The sequence below is a fragment of the Micromys minutus genome, assembly GCF_963924665.1.
Source record: "Micromys minutus genome assembly, chromosome: 15".
Classification (NCBI taxonomy): Eukaryota; Metazoa; Chordata; class Mammalia; order Rodentia; family Muridae; genus Micromys; species Micromys minutus.
This window is the reverse complement of record NC_137984.1, coordinates 12,257,891-12,281,607: the sequence shown is the minus strand read 5'-3', so window position 1 is coordinate 12,281,607 and position 23,717 is coordinate 12,257,891. Positions and strand designations below refer to the sequence as shown.

General features: G+C 38.5%; 1 protein-coding gene across 2 annotated transcripts in view; it reads right to left on the bottom strand.

Moving 5' to 3' along the window:
* The window catches only part of PKIA (cAMP-dependent protein kinase inhibitor alpha), a 69,433-nt gene that overhangs the window by 19,490 nt on the left and 26,226 nt on the right, over window positions 1-23,717 (bottom strand). Inside the window, exons 2-3 of one of the 2 annotated variants that reach the window (XM_080929246.1) lie at window positions 16,075-16,188; window positions 10,184-10,309 (exon numbers count right to left, since the gene is read on the bottom strand). The gene's annotated coding sequence lies outside the window, so the exon portion shown is untranslated. The remainder of the gene's footprint in view (window positions 1-10,183; window positions 10,310-16,074; window positions 16,189-23,717) is intronic. The other variant, XM_080929247.1, reaches the window with a different exon arrangement.

The following is a 23,717-nucleotide window of genomic DNA, read 5'->3' as shown; positions in this document are numbered from 1 at the left end:
AGATCAGGTCCTCCTACACTAATTTCTTAAATTCCCTTTTCTCTAGCAACACATGAACAGTTATTCATGAATGCTTGCTTTAGTGAGCTCCTGCTTATAACAGCTCATATATTATAAGCTCGTGCTTATAATAGACAATGGCCCTGGCAACAGGAAGCTCTTGCCAATCTATAGCAGTCTCAATGAAGTTACTTTTTTATTAAGAGTTATCTAAGATTCGTATTTTCAACAAGTATTTTTGACTAGCGTTGTGAACGAATGGACATGGATGGTTGGTTCAGCACACATGAAGACACCTCAGTTAGGTAAAGGGAGGGTTGACCAGAGCAAGAACGTGTTACTGACGGAGAACCTTGCACCAAGACCAAGACGGACAAGTTGGGTCTTGTCTCACCTGTACCCGTGGGAGCAAAGTCATCTCATAAATGGCTTGTTCCCAGGGTCTTCCATAAAACGGAGTTGACTACTTCCAGTGATTTTTTTTTTTGTATTCATGTTAGAGATTCCTACATCGTATATTCAATGTGTCAAAAACCTGTGATATAATCCCTGTAATATTACTGTTGACACAGTTAATTGGCAGCAGAAGTATTGCTGGTAATATTTATTGTGCATTACAAATGAGGAAACTGAAGGTAGAGGGGTAAACTAACTGCCCTAATATCTTAAAGGCAGCAGAAACCCCAACTTAAGGATAAAAGCCTGGGCTTAGCGACATTTAAAAAAAAATGGCTTTTAGAGCCCAAGGCTAGTAATGGTTTCTCTCATGTCAACCTTTCCAAATGATTATCTTTTTCCTTCACCAGCTCTGTATTATTTTCAGGGGTACAGATACTTTTAAAATAGATACTTTCTCATGAAACTAAAGTGCTTCCCTGTAAGTATTTCTGACAGACATTTAGCTTTCAGAAATCAGGGGCCAGCAAGATGGGTTTGCTGTTTTAGGACACCTGCCTGCAAGCCTGCTCTCTTACCTGGGCTGCATTCCTGAGCTTCATGGTGGAGGGAGAAAAACATTTTACAAGCCGTCCTCTGCCATCCACCTGTGTTTATACCCACAGAATAAACTAGGAAATGATAATGTATGGCCTTAAAAATAGAAAAGGAGGTTATGACACTGACACATTTTAAAATTTAATTTATCATTCACTTTCCCATTTTTAAAATCACAAGAGGAGTCAAATAAAGATCAAACTTTGTGGATAGGTCCACTGTATAACCATGGACATAAAAATAATAAAGCAACTATCAAGTTTATGAGCTTGAGCACTTTGGGGATCTTTAGAAGTTGAAAAGGTACACCATGGTACACCATATCCACTAGAGACTCTCAAACGATAACTTACATTTCTTAATGACTTTACCAGTGTAGTATTTTTATGATGAAATAACAGTTTAACATCCTTAAGTTACATAATTAGTTGGGATAATTTTCTAATAATGCTTTTGGGGCATGTTCAGCTAAGTTTATTTCATTTTATATTTAGAGATTGCCTTCAATAGTTCTTTATAAATATGTACCCATTACCATACAGTATTGAGACAGTATATTTCACAAGCTGATTATCTATTGAAATCATTATGGTATGTGACTTTTCAATCATATAATTTGATTACACATGTTAATTAGAACAACTATGTCCTCTTTGAATTCTATGTTTGGCCTGTAAAACCTTTTTACTCCAAACCCCACATTTCTAGTCTAAATATATCTGGTCTAAGCATGCCGGCTGCTCCTTGCACTCCAGATGAGCTGACAGGAGGTGGTTTAGCTTTAAGGGGCTAAGAACATGATTAACTAGGATTTTGAGAAGGATCTATGAGAAAATTAAATAATACCTGAGAAAATGATTCCAAAATATGAACAAAATATGCAAAAGCAAGAAAATGTTTAACAGTTTCAACACTCATATTCATGTGGTCCATCTAACAGGGTACCTGTTGGTTGCCATGTAGCTAGTCTTAGTTATGGCTACTACTGCAGTGATGAGACACTGGGACCAAAGAAGCAAGCAGGTGATGAAATGGTTTATTTGGTTTGCACTTCCACAGTGTAGTCCATCATTGAAGAAAGCCATCACAGGAGTTCAAAGGCGGAGAAAACGAAAGTAGGTGTTGGTGCAGAATCCATTAAGGGGTAGTGTTTAGGAGCTGGACAGTTGGCTCAGCGGTTAAGAGCACTTACTGCTCTTCCAGGGGTCCTGAGTTCAAATCCCAGCAAGCACATGGTGGCTCATAACCATCTGTAATAAGGTCTGATGCCCTCTTCTGGTGTGTCTGAAGACAGCTATAGTGTATTTATATATAATAAATACATTTAAAAAGGGGGGAGTAGTGTTTACTGGCTTGTTCAATGTGATTTGTCCAGCCTGCTCTTTTTTAGAACCATGGAACTCCAGCCCAGGGTGGCCTTATACAGAATGGCTGAGCCATCCTCCATCAGTCACCAAAGAAAATGCCTACAGCCCAACCTTTCGGAGGCGTTTCTCCAGCTCACCTCCTCCCTGTCCAGTGAGTAGCTTGCTTCAAGTTAACATGGAAATAGCCAACACAATTACTTATAAATGATACTTGCTGGATTTCATACATGTTTATAACATGTAGTTTGGAACCTCCAAGAGCCAAATTATCTGTGATGAAGAAAGGCTTGAAAAAACAAAAGGGAAAAGAAAAAATGGAGGATTAGTCATGTCAGGCAAAATAAAGATTAATTTGTAGAGAATGTAACTGGAAGAGAATAAAAGGCAGAGAGGAACTCTTATGTTAGTTCATGAAAATATGATGCTTATGACATTCACATGTTTTGAACTATAACTAACTAAATATGTACTTTGTCTTCAACATGTCGCTGCTGCCACTGCTGCTGTTAAAAATTGAGTTTGTTCTGAGGAAAATGCTTCAACAGATCCCTGCTCTCAAGAACTAGACCTGTCTCTAACAGTTTGTCTGAGGTCGAGCCACCAGGCCCTGAGCCTTAAAGAACAAGGCACACAGAGAAGAAACATCTGCTACAGAGGACATGGTTAGCTCTGCCATGGTGGAATGCTTGAAATTGCTGGCTCTGGAATGAGGAACTTGGACTGTGTCTGGAGTTTTAACTAGGATAAATAAGCAGATGGCATTATTTGGTAAATGGGAAATGAACAGAAGCTTTAACTCTAAGAATGGCACGCCATGACATCACAATGATACAAATTTTCTGAATGAGTGGAAATGCCTTAACTACAACCACACACATCTCATACATCAGGATGAGCTCTCGTGATACAAGCGAGCACTTCTTGTGTGATATCTGAATATTCCAGTTGAAACTGTACTTATACATCTCAACATGCCCTTTTCAGCCCAAACTAACAGTTTCTATGATTGTGTTTCGCATATTTTAAGTATGTGTCTAATCCCTGCCAATTATGTGGTTTGCAGATGCTGCTTTACACACAGTGCTATGATCCCCCTCATTACTCAAGACTACGATGAACTGCTCCACTTCATTGTATATTTGAATATTACTGTTTCTATAATCCTTCTATTAATGGCATACATACACAATATAGATAATCCTTCTTTTTCTATATGCTAGCCTTTCTGAACTCTAGTGCCTTGACTAAGCGTGAAAGAGAAGAGGATTAGCTGAAGAACAGCAGAATTATATAAACTACCTAAAATGAACAGAATATTAAAAATAAAGAAAATGAAGAAAAATGCATCCACTATATAAGACACTGATATTTAATCAATAGACTCTCTGTTTCTCTCTCTGTCTAACCTTTGTGTCTCTCTTCCTCCCTCCCTTCCTTCTTCCTATAGGATTAGCTGTAATCCAGCCCAGCTGTTCTGAGACCACAACATAGCAGAAGTTGATACTGACCTCATCTTATTCCTGTCTTTCCTTCCCAAGTGTTGGGATTGCAGGCATGTGCCCAGTTCAAAAGATACTTTCAAGTGAGATATTTCATTAAACAAAATCTATCTATCTATCTATCTATCTATCTATCTATCTATCTATCTATCTATCTATCTATCTATCATCTATCACTGTTCTTTTATCACCATGCTCATATGGAGGTCAGATGACAACTTTCAGGAAATTAGGTTCCAGGGATTGAACTCAGACTCTCTGATGTGGGAGCAAGCCTTATTTACTGAGCTCTCTGGACATGCCCAAGCCCCCTCTTGCAGCTGCACTACAGAACTGCAGGACAAACTTGGCTTTACTGTTAATATTGAACATCTTCTTTTCAAGGGAGCTTCATAGAAACTCTTAGGATAGACACACATGCAAACTCGGGGACATTGTCTCCTCTCTCTTTCTGTGTTAATGCCAACAACAGAAATGTCTTTGCAATAGAAATTGGAATGTGTTGTACTGTACTGATGAACATCTAATTAAATATTCAGTTTGGAAACCACGTTAACTTTCTGTTTTCTTCTCTCCCTCGCTCTCCTCCCTCAGCACGCCATCTCTGCCCCCAGCTTACTGCCTTTCACTCTCGGCACATTTGCTGCAGTGTGGAGCTCTGCTTAGTGCTACACGGCAGCTCAGCCGCCACCAAACACCGGGCGGAGCACTTAGAGAGAGAAGTCCTATCAATTGTAAGGAAGGAGAGAGCATTTCTGGAGTAGATTGTGCAAGAAAGAACAATTCAGAAAACCGGTGACGCCCAAGGCAGACAGATTATATCATCCCTCCAATAGTGACAAGAAGGACAAGTCCTACAGAACAGGACCTACCTTGTCCCTAAGTACCTGAGTAGTTTGTATCTTCTAGTTTATGTCATATTCAGTAGATGATGGGGCACCGGCTGAAGTGTTACTATTGCTTGTGTATCATTTGATACTGGGTAAAATAACTAATTTAGTCTGGCTTCAGCTTTTATGCCTCCAAAATATGGGTTCCCAGACTAAGGAAATATTTCAAATATTTTCTTGGTCTAACAGTCTCTGACCTTAGCCTCCATGTGCTCTTTATAAAGGCCATGTTTTTACAAAAGATTGCATTCTTCTCAAAGCCTTGGGAGGAAGGGTGGGCTATATTTAGAAGGCCCATTTGGCATGTTGGGTGTGCTCATGTCTTACTGCTATTTATAACCAGGTGTAGGCCAGTAGGACAGCAGATTTGTTTTAACTAGTAACTGTCCAGGCTCAAGGGAATTGAGAAGTTGTTTGTTATGTAAGTCTTCATTTAAGAATGAATTGTAAGCTGGATACACACACACACACACACACACACACACACACACACACACACACATATATATACACACACATACATACATATATATGTGTGTGTGTAAGATGTATATGTATATGATGTATATGTGTGTATGCATGTATGCCGCACACATTAAAATCATGCTTATTTTATATATTCTCTCTCTCTATATATGTATATACTTGTATGTGGTATATGCATAGATATGTGTATGTATGTATGTACATGCACATATAGAGACAGAGACAAACAACTCCCACCCCCACATTAAATTCCTGCTGGTTTCTCAATAGTTTCATGGCCAGATCCCATATACAATTCTAAAACTCACTTTTGTTTGGACATACATTTTTATCATTTGACAGGCATGCTCAACTATCTTCAGTTTTTCTGAGTATGGATTCCTAATAATTTGTTTCTCTTCTCAATGATAACTCAGCTAGAATGTCAACAAATCCTTATTAATTCTGTAAGTATTTACTTTTATTCTTATAAACCTTGTTGGATTTATTATAATAGAGGTAACTTCACCATTCCATAGGTGACTGGCAAATCAAAGGCAAAGCAAAATGAGAAAACCATTAGAAAAAAACATATAAAGCCTTATGAAAATGACATAATGCCAGAATTATAAGATGTTAACAACAGATGAGAAGGCCTCACTCACTGTTAAAAGTCTAACTATCCACCGTCCACAGGATTGTTTAGCTGAAATTAACATTTCATTGTTGCAGTAATTTTTTAAACATTAAATGAATAAAAATAAGCTGAATGTAAGTAACAAGGTCAGATTTTTTTGTAGAATTCAACTTGAATTTGTCAATGAGTAGAACCAGAAAATGGCATCCCGTGAAACTGCACTGTTACCATGACACCTGAGCACACAATATGGCAAAGCTGAGTTTTATCTCATTTGGACATTAACTTTGACTTCACTAATAATCCTGCCTGCTTTTCTCACTATGAAGTTATTTGTTTCTTCATTGTTTTTTATAAACATAAGAATTATAACTAACTCCATTACTTAGCTCACTGTAGACTTAAACTTTTTGAAAAGTGACAAGTTTGATATTACTTATTTTGAAACCTGTCTTGATTGCAACTGATCTTGTATATAATTGCATACATAATTGTACATAATTAATCTTTCATACAAATGTTTCAGTGCTGCCAATGTGGTTTAATATTTACCAATCACTGACATCTTCTATATCTCTTGGAACAACAGTTTCTTTTAGGACCATTTTACATTTTCTTTATCTGGCTCTGCATCACCCACTTTGCTAAAGCTCCTTGCAAATGAAAAGCTGTCTTAGAAACTAGGACTAGGATAGTATGTGTGGTCAATGCTGCTGGAAAGAAGCTGCCAGACTCTCTGACAGATCTTGAGATTATGGGTGTGTGTGTGTGTGTGTGTGTGTGTGTGTGTGTGTGTGTGTGTGTGTGTGTGTGTGAAAACACATATGCTTATTATCACTTATTTCATGTCTGTTTATTACCCATTAATTTACATTGAATAAAATCCACTTGAATATTCATTACTATACGGCACCATATGAACTCACTGTAAGTTTCTTTTTCTTTTCACACTTTGACCTTGGGGTAGAGAAAAACACTGACTACCACAGTCCCCGATATACTTCCTAACGAATCAATAATTATATGAGCAAATTTTTATTGTGGCCACTCTCACTTCAATGCAAACCTCCCCTCGTCTTGCCAAAGACTATGGGTATCTATCAAGTGTTCTCCCTGTGGTGACTTCCACAGGTGATGCTTTTGTTTCTCTCAAATGCCCTTAGCATCTCCCCTAGTCACCTAAATATTTAATACTCAATAGCTTAAAAAATACATAGTGCCACTTAGTTGCTACCTACTCTCAGAATTGATGTACATAATTAATAGCCACAAGAGCTTGAGATCGTATCTGGGCCCATTCATATTTTATCCTCTTCCCTTCTGCCATGTAGACCATGAATCATCTTTTGATTTTCAATGCAGCCCACTGGTCAACTCTGTTGGTCATATATATTTCACAGTGCCCATGTCTGGAAGCCTGCACACTTCAATACTTAAAACACATGCTTTTACCATTTGTACCTCTTGTTTGAAGTATAAGCTCACACTTCTACTCTAACCAAGTGATGGATTTCTAAAAGTATGAATAATGTACAAATATAACTTTAGCCTTGAAAATATTCTTTTCCCAAATGCCTTCACAATATAGAATGAAAATGCTTTCTGAAATTTAGTTTGTTGGAGCCATACAGATCTTCTAGGCAGGCCTCAGTTAAAGCAAGTGAAAAACTCCCAGATACACTTAACCTAATAGAAGAGCAAGTGGGAAGAGCCTTGAACTCATAGGCACAGGGGAAAATTTCCTGAACAGAACACTAATGGCTTATGATCTGAGATTAAGAATCAACAAATGGGACCTCATGAAATTGCAAAGCTTCTGTAAGGCAAAGGACATGGCTATTAGGACAAAATGGAAATCAGCAGATTTGGGAAAAGATCTTTACCAATCCTACAATATAGATGGAGGGCTAATAACCAATAAATACAAAGAACTCAAGAAGTTAGACTCCAGAGAACAAAATACCCTTATTAAAAATGGGGGATAGAGCTAAACAAAGAATTTTCAACTGAAGAATGACTGCAAAGCACCTAAAGATATATTCAACATTCTTAGTCATAAGGAAAATGCAAATCAAACCCCTGAGATTCCACCTCACACCAATCAGAATGACTAAGATAGAAAACTCAGGTGACAGCAGATGCTGGCAAAAAAATGTGGAGAAAGAGGAACACTTCTCCATTGCTGGGGGGATTGCAAGGTGGTATAACCACTCTGGAAATCAGTCTGGAGGTTCCTCAGAAAATTGGACATAGTCCTACCTGAGGACCCAGCTATTCCACTCCTGGGCATTTAACCAAAAGATGCTGCAACATATAGCAAGGACACATGCTCCACTATGTCCATAGCAGCCTTATTTATAATAATAGCCAGAAGCTGGAAAGAACCCAGATGTCCTTCAACAGAGGAATGAATACAGAAAATGTGGTACATTTATACGATGGAGTACTATTCAGCTATTAAAAACAATGACTTCATGAAATTCTTAGGCAATGGTTAGAACTAGAGAATATCATCCTGTGTTATGTAATCCAGACACAAAAGAACACACATGGTATGTACTCACTGATAAGTAGATATTAACCCAAAAGCTCAGAACGTTCAAGATATAATTCACAGACCATATGAAGCTCAAAAAGAAGGAAGTCTAAAATGTGGATGCTTCAGTCCTTCATATAAGAAGGAACAAAATATTCCTGGGGGGAAATACAGGAACAAAGAGTGAAGCAGAGACTGAAGCAAAGGCTGTCCTGAGACTGCCCAACCTGGGGATCATCTTATATGCAGCTACCAAACCCAGTCACTATTACTGAATAAGTGATTGCTGACAGGGACCTGATATGGATAACTCCTAAAATGCTCTCCCAGAGCCTTGCTGATGCAGATTAAGATGCTTGCAGCAAACCATCAGACTGAGCACAGGAACCCCAATGAAGGAGTTGGAGAAAGGCCTGAAGAAGCTAAAGGGGTTTGCAACCCCGTACATAGGAAGAACAACAATATCAACCAACCAGCGTCCCCAGATCTTCCAGGGACTAAACCACCAAGCAGAGTACACATGGCAGGACCCATAGCTCAAGTCACACAGAGACCAGAGGATGGCATTGGCTGGCATCAATAAGAGGACAAGCTCTTGGTTTTGTGAAGGCTTCTTTCCAAGTGTAGGGAAATGCCAGGGTGTTGAGGTGGGAGTGGGTAGAGGGAAGAGGGGCATCCTCATAGAAGCTGGGGTAGGGGGATGAGAGATGGGGAAACCTGGAAAGAGGATAACATTTGAAATGTAAATACATAAACTATTCAATAAAAAAATAAGGACAAAAACCCTTCCAAGGGAAAAATATACTAGGTTTGAGGAAGTTGAGGAAGCAGAAAGCAGAATGAAATGAATTTGGAGCCTGAGGCTAGAGAAACACTAAATGAGGCAGGTTTTGGTCAATGTCACCACTTCCCATATCTCTTCAGATTACTGTGGATCTTTCATTCATTACAGAGAACAAGAGAAGACCGGGAGCACAATCATGGAAGATATTGCCTCTTGCCCTAGGTGAGCAATGATGGCCTACGCTTCCATAAAACTAGTGAGAGTTAGACGGGTTCAGGCTACCTTGTGAATTCTATAGTCTTTCCAAGTTGATAAACCAGATGTAGGAACTTTCGATTAGTAACATGTTAAGGACAAAGCCAAGGGTTTTGGCCTCAGTCATCGGATTAGTGGCAGATAGCGAAATGCTAGAGAGAGAGTGATACAAAAATGTCAGTTAGCAGATGTAGTGGTTTACCTTTTATTCCCAGAAACTCTGGAGGCTGAGGCAGGAGGATTGTAAGTTAAAGGCCAACTTAGCTAACTAAGTAGGACCCTGTTTTCAAAACACTAAAATCAGTGTTTTTTAACTTTCCAAATACAGACCTTTTATAAGTTTCCTTCTGTCGTGGTGTCCCACCAAGCACAAAATTATTTTCATTGCTAAAATTATATTCATAACTGCAATTTGGCTGCTGTTATAAATTACGATGAAAACATCAGTGCTTTCCAATGGTCTTGGGTAGCCAACCGTGAAAGAGGGTCGCAACCCAGATATTGAGAACCACTGCACTTAAAGAGCCACATCCAATGCACAGTACATTTGTCAACTTTGACACGAGTGATGCGCAGAGCACAGGGCCAGCAAACATAGTTATGAGTCTGTGATGTGGTGAGCAGTGAAATCTGGAGGGATGGTTTTTGTTCCACAAACATCTCCATTTTGATGTAATGAAACCTCATGGGATGTCATTTGTTCATGAAATGAAGCTCATGGGCAGTGGGTGCAGAGATGTGCTTTCGAGAAGTTTACCTCTAGCCTGGGGAATAGTGTTCTTTACCGGGACAGTCTCTGATGGGAGGAAAGGGTTTGAGACCTGGGGTCCTGTTCCAATGCAATCAAAGGTGAAAGAGAGAAAGATCACCACAGCGGCAGTACCTGAAATGATAAAAAGCCAGACTGAGTGTTGCCATGGTGCTCTGTCTAACAGATAAACTCCCCTGTGTGGGAGATGAAATGGCCAGCAACACTGAGTTATCCCACCAGATGGCACAACCGAGGGAACAGAGAACTAAATAAAAGTTTCAAAGACCCAGAGGCTTATTCTGTGCCCACCTGGTCCCTGTGGACCAGGCCTTCAGCTGGCCAAATAAATGAAGGGATTCTCATTCCCTTCCTCACAGTAAATAACAAGTTGTGTACAGATTCTTGATACTTCTGCAAACATTCACTTCAATTGTATTCCAAAGTTAGACAGTGCCAAACACTGTCCTTCCAATGAATTGTCTTTGGAATACGATCTTTGCATTTTAGTGTGGAAATGGTTCAAAGCTATTACAACACTGATTGCAATCTATTTAGCATGGCACCATAGGTACTTACCTGCATCTTTAACTTTCCTGTCTTTCTGTCAAGCCCATTCCATCTCTTTCCCTCCGTTGCCTGTTTCCCTGCATTTGTTTGTTATACATATGAAACGACGTATCAATACACTTTTGAGGTCCTTTGGATAGGCTTACTAGACAGATGTAAGAACCACCAAGGCAATAACCTCACTCAACAGAAAGAAGCCAGATCAGGCCTCACCCAAATTCCCAAACAGCAGTCAGGGTTACATCAGAGAGGTTGTCTTCAGAGATTGATGCTGATGGCAACAAGAAAAACCCAGCAGGCAGTTTAGGGAGGGGCGATCTTGACCAGCATCCTTGGCCACAAACCAGACATTTTCTTGGACCTGTCCTAGATGGATATGAGAAATATTCTGAGTATTTGTAAATTTGGTCCCTCAACTGGTTCTTTCAATGACTCTCTCGAAGGTGATGGTGATGGGATTAGAAGCCTTGTATACATCCGAGGATGGATCACCACCTCCTGTTTTCCTGCTTCTACGTCCTTCAGATTTAGATTTCTATATGAAATGTCTAAGATATCTGGGCTTTGTTGAGGTCCTTTAGTCAGAGATAATTCCTTGCGGTCAAAAGAATAGGATCTAAGTTTTATCTCTGACCCAGATTGATGAGTGCATAGTCTTAATCATTAAAAAATAGAACATACCATTATCTTTTCCATTTAAGAGTTAACCCTGCTAAGCTTGTAGATCAGTTGGCTAGGAGTTAACTCTCAAGCAATACTCGCTAAAGACAAATGAAGAACTAACTAGTCCCTGAATGAAACATGTAGTCATCCTTTGCAAAAGCCCCACCCAGGACAGAAGCTGCCAGAGCTTCCATCATACAGCACGTTGGCCCTGTGCACTTTCTTCTCTTATTCAGAAAAAGCTTCATTTTCTTTCTTGTCTTGTTTTCCATCCATTTTTCCTTCATGTCCTAGTCAAAGCATAGGCAATGCACTCTGGGCTTTCTTATTCTTTCTTCACAATGACAGTTTTTTTCACCTATGATTGGACTGCTCATACAAACGTTGCTGCTTGCCCACAATGTGCCCGCTTGTCCATAATGTGTTTGCTTGGAGGTCTCCATCAATAAGCTTGTCTAACTTCTCGATTCCTAACTCAAAGTCACGGGTGTCTCTCCTTTTCCTTTCCCACCCCTTTTTGTCAGCTGCTGGGATTTACCCACTTTCATACACACAAACATAATGAAAATAAACTTGAAAACTACTGGATGGTGAATGGCTTGGTCCCCAAAAGCTTAATGATTTATAAAACTATGTCAAACATAATCATTTTGCACAGATGATGATCTTTAAAACAAACAAACAAATAAACAAACAAACAACACAAGAACTTGAAGAGTACACCAAAAAAATTAATAAGGAGATCTCTACACCACAGTATCAGAGAAGAGCATTTTAGTATAAAAAGCTACAATAATAAAGAGATAAATTTGGTTTTTTATTGTTATTGTAATGTAATTTTTAAAAATGTAATTTGTTTTTTTAAATGTTTTTATCTCAAGACACTATTTTTCCATTAAAGAGTAGTTCGGGTGAAGTTATTTGTACCATAGCTTCTCGGAGTGTCTATATTTGAAAGTTGTAAGAAGTAGATATAATAAAATCCAAACATTGGTAGAAAGTATTTCCTGAGCTTTCATATACTGGAAAGCATGTTGACAATGAAGCCAGTGAGGAGCTTCTGTACACATTAGAGGTGAAATCACATTAGATTGTAACAGACTGAATTGTTTACTATAACTCTGCTTTCTGAAGCTGCTGATTCATTGTGATAATATTTAGAGCTCTGTCCCTGAAAAGGTTCTTCAGGTTAAATAAGGTCATAACAGTAAGATACTCATGTCCTCTGAGTGCCTCCAGGGAAGGATATCCCCACACAGAGAACTGAAATGACAACAACAGAAACAGCCATCGAAGAGCCACAGAAAGACTTATCAGATATTTTCTTGCTTCTCGAACCATGAAAAAGCACCTGTTATTTAAGCTAAACTGTTTATGACATTTTTTGAAGCAATGCCAGCCAACTAATGCAAAATAAATCTACTTTGCCTGAAGATTTAGAGAAAACTATATCATAATGCACATTTGTGATATATGTATCACCACATATATTGTATATGTAATATATAATATATAAAAATAAACATACATATGCACATATTTAACATCTGCGTTAAAGCACACTGACATAAATAATCATTAAGTATTACTCAAAGTAGGGCCAAAATAATGCTAACATTTTCAGCATAATCATATATCTATACAAGAAAATACTATAACATTGGTGGGAAAACAGAAGTTAAAATGTATGAATTTTAGAAATACAAAATTGAATTTAGAATGTACATAAGAGTACTTAAACTATGACAGTAGGTCTATAAGACTAAGACCAACCACCCGTATAATTACATAACTCATACTGTTTGTGTGACCGTGAGTGCTCTCTTTGCTGTGTGAAGAGACTGAGAAAAAACATGGAACATGGAAGGAGGCTCTATGGATTTCACCCTCGTTTTTAACTTTGGAGAAGTTTATTTTGTTCTCATGTTTCAAAATTATACTTTTCTAGAATTAAATATTACAAACAATTGTTTTTAAAAATCTCTAGATAGCTAATATTGCTGGTAAGCATTAATTCTGGAGATAATAATTTCTGTTTCTAAAGACTATATACATTCACTTATAAACCTCAGTTTGAGGACCGTTTGTCTCTGAACTTCTTTCATATGAGGACTTTAGTATCATAACTAGGCATCCTACTTTTATCATGTATTATCTTTACTTAAAGTGGTGTCTTCTTTTGACTGTCCGGAAACATTAAAAACATCATGGAGGTAAAATTCCTGTTACCAAGGTAATACAGGGGGAAGAAGAAGTGCGGGAGATAAACTTTGAATTGTGGACAAATGCATTCAGAGCACAGTTAATGCCTGGCCTCAGACAATTCAGACATATCATTAGCCAGTACATTTCATGCCACCCACCAGCAAAGGAATAAGAAAACAGAGGACTGTACTTCCATACACTTTGAAATGAGTTTCAGTATGCTATATCAGACCATTTGTGGTCCCCCCCCCCTTTCTCTCTTTTTTGGTTTGGTAATTGCAACCAATGAAGTTTACATTTCTTTCACTAGTTAAGCAGCTTTTGCTTCTCTCCTGAGACCACTGAAGACAAGAACCACAGCCTCCAGAGACATCTCCACTGCAGTACAATGGCTGTGCTGCCTATCAGAAAGAATGTAAGGCAGATCTTAATTGATAGCTGGTGAAAATTACCTTTAGAAATACAATTATAAAATGCTTAAAATCATGTTTAAAGAGATCATGTGGCCTGGAACACTAATATAGGGATATTCTGCTCACATTTCAACAGTCTGGTTCTGAGTTTAATGTAAACTAACACATAACACAGGTCAACACATGACACAACATAGGGCAGACACCCTGGATGCCTTATTAACTAGTTTCATTCATTCATCAATCCATTTGACCTTCATCTTGTGTCTTTGAAGTGCTAACTAGAGGTCATGTATGATGCGAAACACTCAGTCCTTAAGGACCCATGAGAAAATGTAGTCCCTGATAGTGACGTCATTGCTTTTTTGGATCATAAAATAGGAAGGCTCAGTGCCTGAAATGACATCTCACATTGCAAATAAAAAGTGAAATAGCATCCTGACACAAAAGAACACTTATGGTATGGTACTCACTGAAAAGTGGATACTAGCCCAAGAGCTCAGAATGCCCATGTTGCAATTCACAGACCATATGAAGCTTAAAAAGAAAGGCCGACGTGTAGATGTTTCAGTCCTACTTAGACAGGTGAACAAAATAATCACAGGCGGTAGAGGGAGGGAAGGAGAGAGGAGAGAGAAAAAAAGGTGGGGGCAGGATAACATGTGGGAAGAGACAGGAGTGAAGTACAGAAAGTCAGGAAATTGAACAGTAGCAGTGGTGGATGGGGAACAGGGGGTAGTTACCAAAAAGTCCCAGATGCCAGGGAATCAAGAGGTTCCCAAGACCCAGTGGAGATGACATTAGCCTAAATATTCAACAAACGAGAGATAGAACCTGTAGAGACCACCTCCGGTAGATAGGCGGGGTCTCCAGTAGAGAGATGGGGCCACCCACACATCTCAAAATTTTTAACCCAGAATTGTTCCTGACTAAAGGAAATGCAAGGACAAATTATGGAACAGAGACTGAAAAAAAAAAAAAAAGCCATCTAGAGACTGCCCAACCTAGGGATCCATTCTATCTGCAGACACCAAACCCTGTTGCTATTGCTGATGCCAAGATGTGCTTGCTGACAGGAGCCTGGTATAGCTGTCACCTAAGAGGTTATGCCAGCACCTGAGTAATACAGATGCAGATGCTTATAGCCGATCATCAGATTAAGCCTGGGGATCCGAAGGGAAGAGTTAGAGGAAAGACTGAAGGAGCTGAGGGGATTGCATCCTTAAAGGAAGAACAACAATATCTACTAACCAGAACACCACCAACCAAAGAGTACACATGGAGATTCTCATGGCTCCCGCTACACATGTAGCAGAGGATGGCACTGTCTGGCATCAATGGGGGAAGGCCCTTGGTCCTGTTAGGTTTGATGCCTGAGCGTGAAGGGATGCTAGAGTAGGTGGGGAGATGGAGAAGCATCCTCTTAGAAGCAGGGCGAGGGGATGTGATTGGGGGATTGTGAAGGGGAAACCTGGAAGGGGGACATGATTTGAAATGCAAATAAATAAAATAAATAGTAACAAAGGTAAATCATGAGTGAGATTCTGACATACATAAGTACATGAAGACAGCTTCTCTTCGACCTGCCCTGTTCTGCTTCCTTTCAGCTCCACTTAGCTTCAAAACTAAGCCTAGAGGCACCTGAGAAAGAACCAAACCGATCTCCGTACTCCCTCCACCGGAACTGTGCTAACCTGATTTTATATGGGCTCTTGATTTTGATAAAGAACTGTAGTGTCATGGATACAAGAAATGAAACTGCCTTGCCTTATGAGAGAAAATGGAAGGCGTTAATCTACCACTCTGCCTTTGCAGCCTCCTGAGATAAAAGCCCTGAGATCCCTAAGTGCACATGGTAACAGTGAGCTAAAAATGGAAAAAAAACCCATAATGCTCTTATTGTATTTGCTTCCCTCAAAGGAACTCTCTGGTAAACACTTCCACCTCCAAGGGAATTGAAAGCAAACCCTCTTAGGATAACTCAGACAACCGTCTTTTGCCAAAAGCTACTGAGGTGTCTGTATGTGTGAGCTGATTGTGTGTTCCTACCTGATTGAAAACCTTCTTCTTCTCAGTTCATTGAATTATTCTTTCTTAGAGATGTTCTTCAGATTTCTTCCAGAAATTGCCTCTTGGGAACAACAGATCTTAGTGTTCAGGAAGCTGAAAAGAAAGTGTCAAGTGAAATATTAATGATCTGTATCTAGAAATTTCATTTTCTTATCATTTTAGGTAAGCATCTTCAATATCTTGTAATTTAAAACAAAGGGAAAGTTTTATAAGTTTAAAATAAATACTCAATAATAAAGCCTCATTTTGAGACTTCAAGCCAAGCAAAATGTTTCTAGAAGGTTCAGTATCCCTTGTGATTAAAAAAAAAAAAAAAAAAAAAAGAGCCCAAAGGATTCAAGTTTTCTAATTAGTTTTAAATTTTATTTTACTTACTTTGCTTCTGCACTGGATTAGAAATTAGTTTTGGTAAACTTAATTGTTCATAAGATAAACACAAGAACTCATTTGAAGGCACCTGTAGTGCCTTTGCAAGCGTTATCATACACAGAGTTTGTGCATGTGTGTGCATGTGTGTAGATGTTTAAATAAGGTGGTGGAGACAGAATATGTCCATTAACTCTTAGTATCCAGGGCTGATGGGTATTCCAGTAAGCTGAAGCAAATGACACACTAATGTCTTGAGTTCAACACCGCAAGCTAACAATAGCAATTTCCCGATGACTAATAGAGCAGGCGCTTCTTCAATTATAGTCACACCTGTTAGGCACCACCTGTTCACAAATGTCAAACATCCTGAGTAAAAAAATAAGTGAAATTATTTTAATTTTGTTCTACCCATAGGTCATTCCCATAGAAAACTTTTTCGTCATCGTTGTTGTTTTTGTTTGTAAATTCCTCTTGGTTTTGATTTGAGGTCCGTATGACCTACAAAGAATGACATATCTTACATCATTGCATTGCAATACTGTAAGAGGCACAGTACTATTAGGTCAAAAGCTTCTGGGATTTCTTAGTTTGCATTCTCAGCATCTGAATCTGATAAGACGTCAAATGTGAATACTCTCTATGGGGGTCAACGCACTAATCTAAACAGCAGTGTAGAACATAGGAGAAAAGGTCTGGAGGAAAGCAAATGGAGTCATGGATCATGAGTTAGTCTTGTAAATAGCTGCTTCAGAGGAGTCTTTAGAATGTGACTCACTGTCTTTCCAATAAATAGAAAAGAAAGCTGATAAGAATATATCTCAAATCACCTCTGTAACTGGTTTAAACCCACCCTTTCTTTCTTTTCTTCTTCTTCTCTTTTTCCATTCTCTTTTAGGGCTGGGGCTCTTGTAGCCCAGGCTGGTCTCAAGCATTTGTAGGAAGCCAGGGATGACTGTAAGTATGAAGCACTACACCTGAAGAAGTACAGTGACCTGTGGTCGTTAATGGGCACTCTTGACCACTCTTGATGACTAAGCTGAATCCCTAAGAATTCTCTGCTTCTCAACACTCCAAATACACTATTGCAACACTTACGGTTTGTGTAGTTTCTGATTTAAGATCTGTTGTCAATTGAGTTGATAAAATGTGTAACTTCTGTCTTCTTCCTAAGTCTTTCCTTCTGTGTTTATGCCCTAGAATGTGAACAGGTATGTCCGCTTGAAAAGCTATCATGAGCTTGTGCTTCTTGGGACTCAAGTTAGTTCTTGGGTCTCTAGTTTATTTCTTCTGACAATTTGAACATGTTGTCTACTATTTCTTCAAGCTTTTTGTGTCTTACTTGCTCCCTTTCCAAACTAAAAGTCTGATGACACAAATTTTAGAACTTTTCATATTGTTCCACAGATCTCTGATATTATGAGACCCCTGGTCTATTTTTCTCTTTGGTTTTCAGTTGTGGTAAATTTTATTTTGTTTTTGTTCTCAAATATGACCAATTGATATGTCATAACTACTTCACTCTTGATGTTCAATGAGCATTTTAATTTTTGTTATTCTAATTTTATTTTTTAATCATGTCTGCTGGGCTTTATTTTTGATAACTTTGATTTTTGCTTACATTTTCTTTTTACATGTATTTTAAGAAATACATACCTATGTTAAACATGTATCATATACATTGTTTAGAATCTGAATTATAAATTAAATTTCAGTTTACTTGGCCATTTTGACACTGTTCAGATATTCAAGATGTCCTGGGTTGCGGTATGAGAAATGATTTTCAAGTGTATTTAGAAGAAGTTTTGTAAATTGCACGACCCCACATTCTGCTTTATCCTCTTATTATTTCACCAAGACATTACTCTATATTGACTGAGAGTTGAATGGGAAAGTATATACAGATTTCCATTGGGTCCCACTAATGTCAGCCTAAAAGATTGGTTCAATGAGTCACATCAACTGTCTACCTGGAAGAGACGTTCAGCTAACCCTTTGTGCTTGCCAGCACCTCTTTGAATGTCATGGTGCCATACATAAACTTGATTTGTTTTAATGGAACAAAGATTCTTAATAGGATACCTGGGTGAGATTTGAGGCGTCTGTTATGCCTTTTCTCAGAATTTTATGACATTTTTAAACTATTGGTAGATAAAGGTTCAGTTTCACACAAGACACACAGCATAGAGATATAACTTGGAACATCTTGCTTTCAATGTGAAGCAGAAATGATGCTAAGCTTCTTGTTGGAATCTGCCTGCATATGGTGTGTCCAGTTTAAGTGGCCACATTGGACTTCAATTTGTTTAGTGTCCTTCCGGATGATAAAGGGAAGAAGATTTGCTAAGCAGTGGACCTCACTCCAGCAACCCTACTGGGTAGTTGGCATTGGCTGGTGCTTAGGTAGGAGAGAAGTGAACTGGAGTAAAAAAAAATCAGTTACTTAATGTCACCGAAATAGAAACATGACTGACATTTTTGCTTTGATACTTTTTGGCAGAGTAAGAGCATTGATAAATTACAGTTGTTAATATACCCTTCCTATATACATTTTGGTTATGAGAAATACATTGTTTTAAGCTGTTCTTTTGTGTGTGATCAACAGGTAAGAAAAACCTATGTGAACCTCTCTGGGATATAAAGCAGAAAATAAGAAACTATGAACCATTTAACACTCCAACCCTCAAGGTCCTCATAATGTGCACTGTTGTAATGTGCATATGTTGTCATATGTTGTATCTTCAGTGATTATTTGGTAAGTTCACAACTTAGTGTGAATGCCTTGGAATAATGTGGTGATGTGGTTTTTGTGACAGCCAGAATCTGGAGTTCTATTTATATAAAAAAGTTCTGCTTTCAGATCATAAGTTCAGTAACATGCAATATGCCTTCTAGGAATTACTCTATTAGACATGGTCATATGACCTCTTTAATCTCTAATGTAAAGATAAACTAGAGCAGTCTGTGTTGTTATTTTTCTCTCAGTCAATGGATATTTAGATGCACCAATACTTCAGGGGCACAACATAACTAGTACAGAGATTTTGGTATGTCTAATTCCCTTTGCTAGGGGGAATTGAGATTCTTGAAGAAGTGGCCAAGTCTACAATATGCAGACTATTGAAAAAAATACAGAATATGATTTTGGCATTTTTTGCAAGCTAAGACATTAGGGCAGTGATTTATAAACAAAATAAGCTGATTGCTCAGAAGTAAAGCATTGGTGGTATAAGCATGAGGACCTGATTTTCGACCTCTAGAACTCTTGTACATGAAAATTTAGTACATGAAAATGTAATCCCTTAAGTTCTGTATTAAGATTAGAGGAAAAGACACAATTCCCAGAGTCTCGCTGGGCACTGAACTCGAGGTAACCAAGAGGGAGCAAGAGACTGTGTTAAATGGAGTGGAAGGTAAAGTGATTCTCAATGTTTTCCTCTGACCTTTATACATGCTTCATGGAATGCATGAGAAAACATATCACACACACACACACACACACACACACACTCATTGATTGAGTTATAGCACCAGTAAATTGAATTGAAATAGTTTGTTATTGCCAAGTTAGCAAAAGAAAGACAAAAATATTAGATTGTAACTCAAACTAGAAACAAAACACCACATGGTCTTACCCGTGTGAACAATTGGTTAAAATAAAAAAGAAAAACTGCACATCTATAGCAATGAAGTCCAAAGCTACTTGACCATCTAAAGACAGAATATAATTGCCCCTTCCTCCTATTCCTCCCCGTGCTTTAGTTGCCAACCAAGCATGGTGACTTTATTTTTCTGCAGTGTGTCTTGTAGGAAGTGGAAGAAACAATTTAACTTTTGTGAAAAAAACATCTGACAGCCACTGCTTCAGCTAAATGACCAAGGCCATGCAAGAGGAGCAGCTATACCATGGTGACAATATTTATCGGTGGCTTTATGGAACAAATTCACCTCAGCAGCCTTTCTCCTTCAAAACATAGTTTATTAGATACCCTTGCATCACTTCAAGAAAACACCATGAGCAAGGTAACCGGTAGAAGGGAGAGTTTATTTTGGGCTTACAGTGCCAGAGGGAGGTGAGTCCATCACTATCCTTGGTGAGGAGCTTAGCAACAGGCAGGCAGGTACTGCACTGGAATAGCAGCCAAGAGCTCGCATCTCACTCAAAAAAAAGGAAGCAAAGACAGGTAGCTGCAGATGGGAAGAGCTTTTTCAAAACTCCATCTTCAGTTAGCTGTCTTTACAGAGAGTCGGTTAAGAATTGGTCTGAAGGAGACCTAGGTGCGGTGGTGCACATCTGTGGTCCAGCAATCCGCTTCTTCCAGCAAGGCCATGCCTTCCAAGCCTCCCCAACAGCCATCGAATGCGGATCAAGTATTCGAATGCCCGAGAGTTATGGAGGATATCTCAAACAATCACACAGAATCCCATCTAATCATAAAGGAAAGTGTCAGACACATTTCAGTCATGGAGCAGTCTGAAAAATACCTGATCATCATTTTCCAAAAATTTCAGTTTTTAATAAGGAAAGTCTAAAAAAAAAAAGTGAGATATACGGATTAATCTTCTGTGATGAGGTAGTGGGTTGATAGCAGTGCACACATGGATAATAGCATCACAGTGTGGACTTAGAAAAGCAATGTATTGACATATGTAGTCTTGTTAAGCTTATAAGAGCTGTGTGCTTTTCTACCCAGTAAGTGATAAAACTTCACTAAATCACTTTTTATTGATTAAACGTATTTATAAAATTTTTGTTATGACTAAGGACACCTCTAATGATTTAGTACTTATAAACACTTGTTAGTCTAGACTTCCAGAATTAGAATTATTTTATGAAATGCTATGTAAACTTTCATTGATTTAGACATGGCTAAACTGCCTTGCACTTACTCATTTCAACTTGGGTTATAAAGACCTCGCTCAACATAGAACACTATGATTTTTATTCGGATACATCCATAAACTGCAATGTCATATTTTACATTTAAAAATTATTGACAACTACAGAAATTAAAAGTGACAGCACACATTCAAAATATTAGCTGTATTTCTCCTTTTGAAAATTGTATTTTCTCTATTTTTACTACTCTTTGTGAGTGCTGCCCAGGTATCTGAAGAATAACTAAGGGCAAATTGACAGCTCAGGAAGTTAACAATTCCCTGTCTCTGATAAACTTCAAAACCTGGTACTGCTCTTCTGACTCAGGTTAGCTTTTTCTCATTGCCTTGAATAATTAAGAAAACCCTTCATCCTATGTTCATGCTTCTCTTGGTCCTTGGCACTTTGCTCTCTCGCAGATAGTGAACTGCCCCAGCTTTCGTGAAAAAAAAAAAAAAAAAAAAAAAAAAAAAAAAAAAAAAAAAGAAAAGAAAAGAAAAGAAAAAAAGAAAAAGAGAAAAAGCAAAGATGTGATCAAATGACATTCGGTCGAGTCTTATGATTATCCGCACGGGTCTCTCGGAGGTAAAGGGAAGGGCTTTCTACAATCACACAGGGTGCATTTCTTTCCTGTTTCCTTCACCTCAACAACAACTGCCCGATTCTTCCTTTGCATCTTTCTTATGCCTTGTGAATGAGTATCATCAAAACTCAGATTTTTTTCCCTAAATGAATAACTTCTCCCATGTATTAAAAATAGTGCAGGTGACGTAAAACCTCCTCTTCCTCCTCATACAGTGGCCTTTTCTGTCCACAGCTGGGCTCCTTGAGATAATCGGACGCAGCGCCTTCGCCCCCTCCCATCCCTTCTATGTGTGCTTCTGTCTGGCTTCCCCATTCCGGACACTGCTCTGTGCTCTGAAATTTCTCTTGGGAAGGTCGTGAGGCATCTCTGTGATTGGAGACAATACAAAACTCTATGCCCTCACACCGGGCTTCTTGTTTCTCAAGCAAGCAAAATTCCAAAATGTTAGAGTGGTGGATTGCTTCATACCTTCATAAGTATATCCATCAGCGAGCGCTCTTTGCCTGCTCTTCTTTAAACAGACTTCTAAATATTCCCCTAGCTTCATTAACATTCAATAAGATATGCAACATCCATTAAAGTCATGCTAGAGCAGTAATTTTGTAATATTTGTCGAGTGCCTGAAACTAATGTAAGAGTTTTACACTCAATAAAAGTGTGTATTCTCCTCATAATTCTATGTCTCATTGCTATTTTCACACCACAGATCAGGAGACCGGGAAATTAAAAGGTTATATATAATATATCGAAGGTCACATGACTAGTCATGCCTTATGTCTCCTGGCTGAGCTAATGCTGGAATCTTTGAATCCACCAGGAAAGGTATGTCTTTAAGTGAGTAAATTTAGCAAGTTACTTCAAAAGCATCAGACTACTTCAAAAGCAACAGGGTCCTTTATACTGCAAATTATATTTTGGCAACCACATGATTGACTTTTATTGAATCAACATGTTTTACGACTATTCTGTTCCTTTCAAAGAGATGCGATTGTAGCAATTTGTAAATTACTTTTTCTATACCGTTTTGCGTTTATTCACTTGTCCAACTTGAGGCTCCTGAGCATGCTGGACCTGAGTAGCTTTGGTGTCTTTAGCTGCAAAGAAGGAAGGTCCAGGCCTTTCCTTGTAGGCAGCCACTCAAGAAAATAACAGTGAATACCAACAGAGGGCAAAGAGGGGCTTGAGGCCCAGTGTGCCAAGGGTAAATGAAAAGAAAAGCCTTTAGACTGCAAAATAACAGCAATCATGAATTACTGTTACCAGTCTTAATTGAACAGGTGACTCTGAATTCCTGGGGCACATTAGGGTAAACCAACTATTTTCAAATGAGAAGTCTTTAAAAATGTAGGAACTTGGTGAAATTATTCTACAACTAAGGGATGGACAAGATGCTCAGAGCAAAAGCAGTGGTCTGATATGTGGCTTCTGGTGGGAGAATCTGAAAGGGGACCAACTGCCCTATTGGTACCTATTTATGATACATCTCATAAATCCTTCAGCCTGCTCAGTGCAGTAAGGACTTTCTGAAAAACTACTGTATGTTGAGACAAAGTACTGAGCTGAGGGCAGGGCACAAAGAAATTAACAATAAAAGTAACTGTTCCCATAGGAGCCAGGAACTGTGCTCAAATAATCATGCCTTATCTTACTTTACATTAACTATTCAGAAATATATGAGAGAGAAATACTTGCTATCCCATTTTCCAGATAAGGAAATCTGATACTTTAAAAGGGTTTAAATGATTTTTCTTGGGATAGACAGCAGATGAGGACTGTGGAGTGTAATGATAT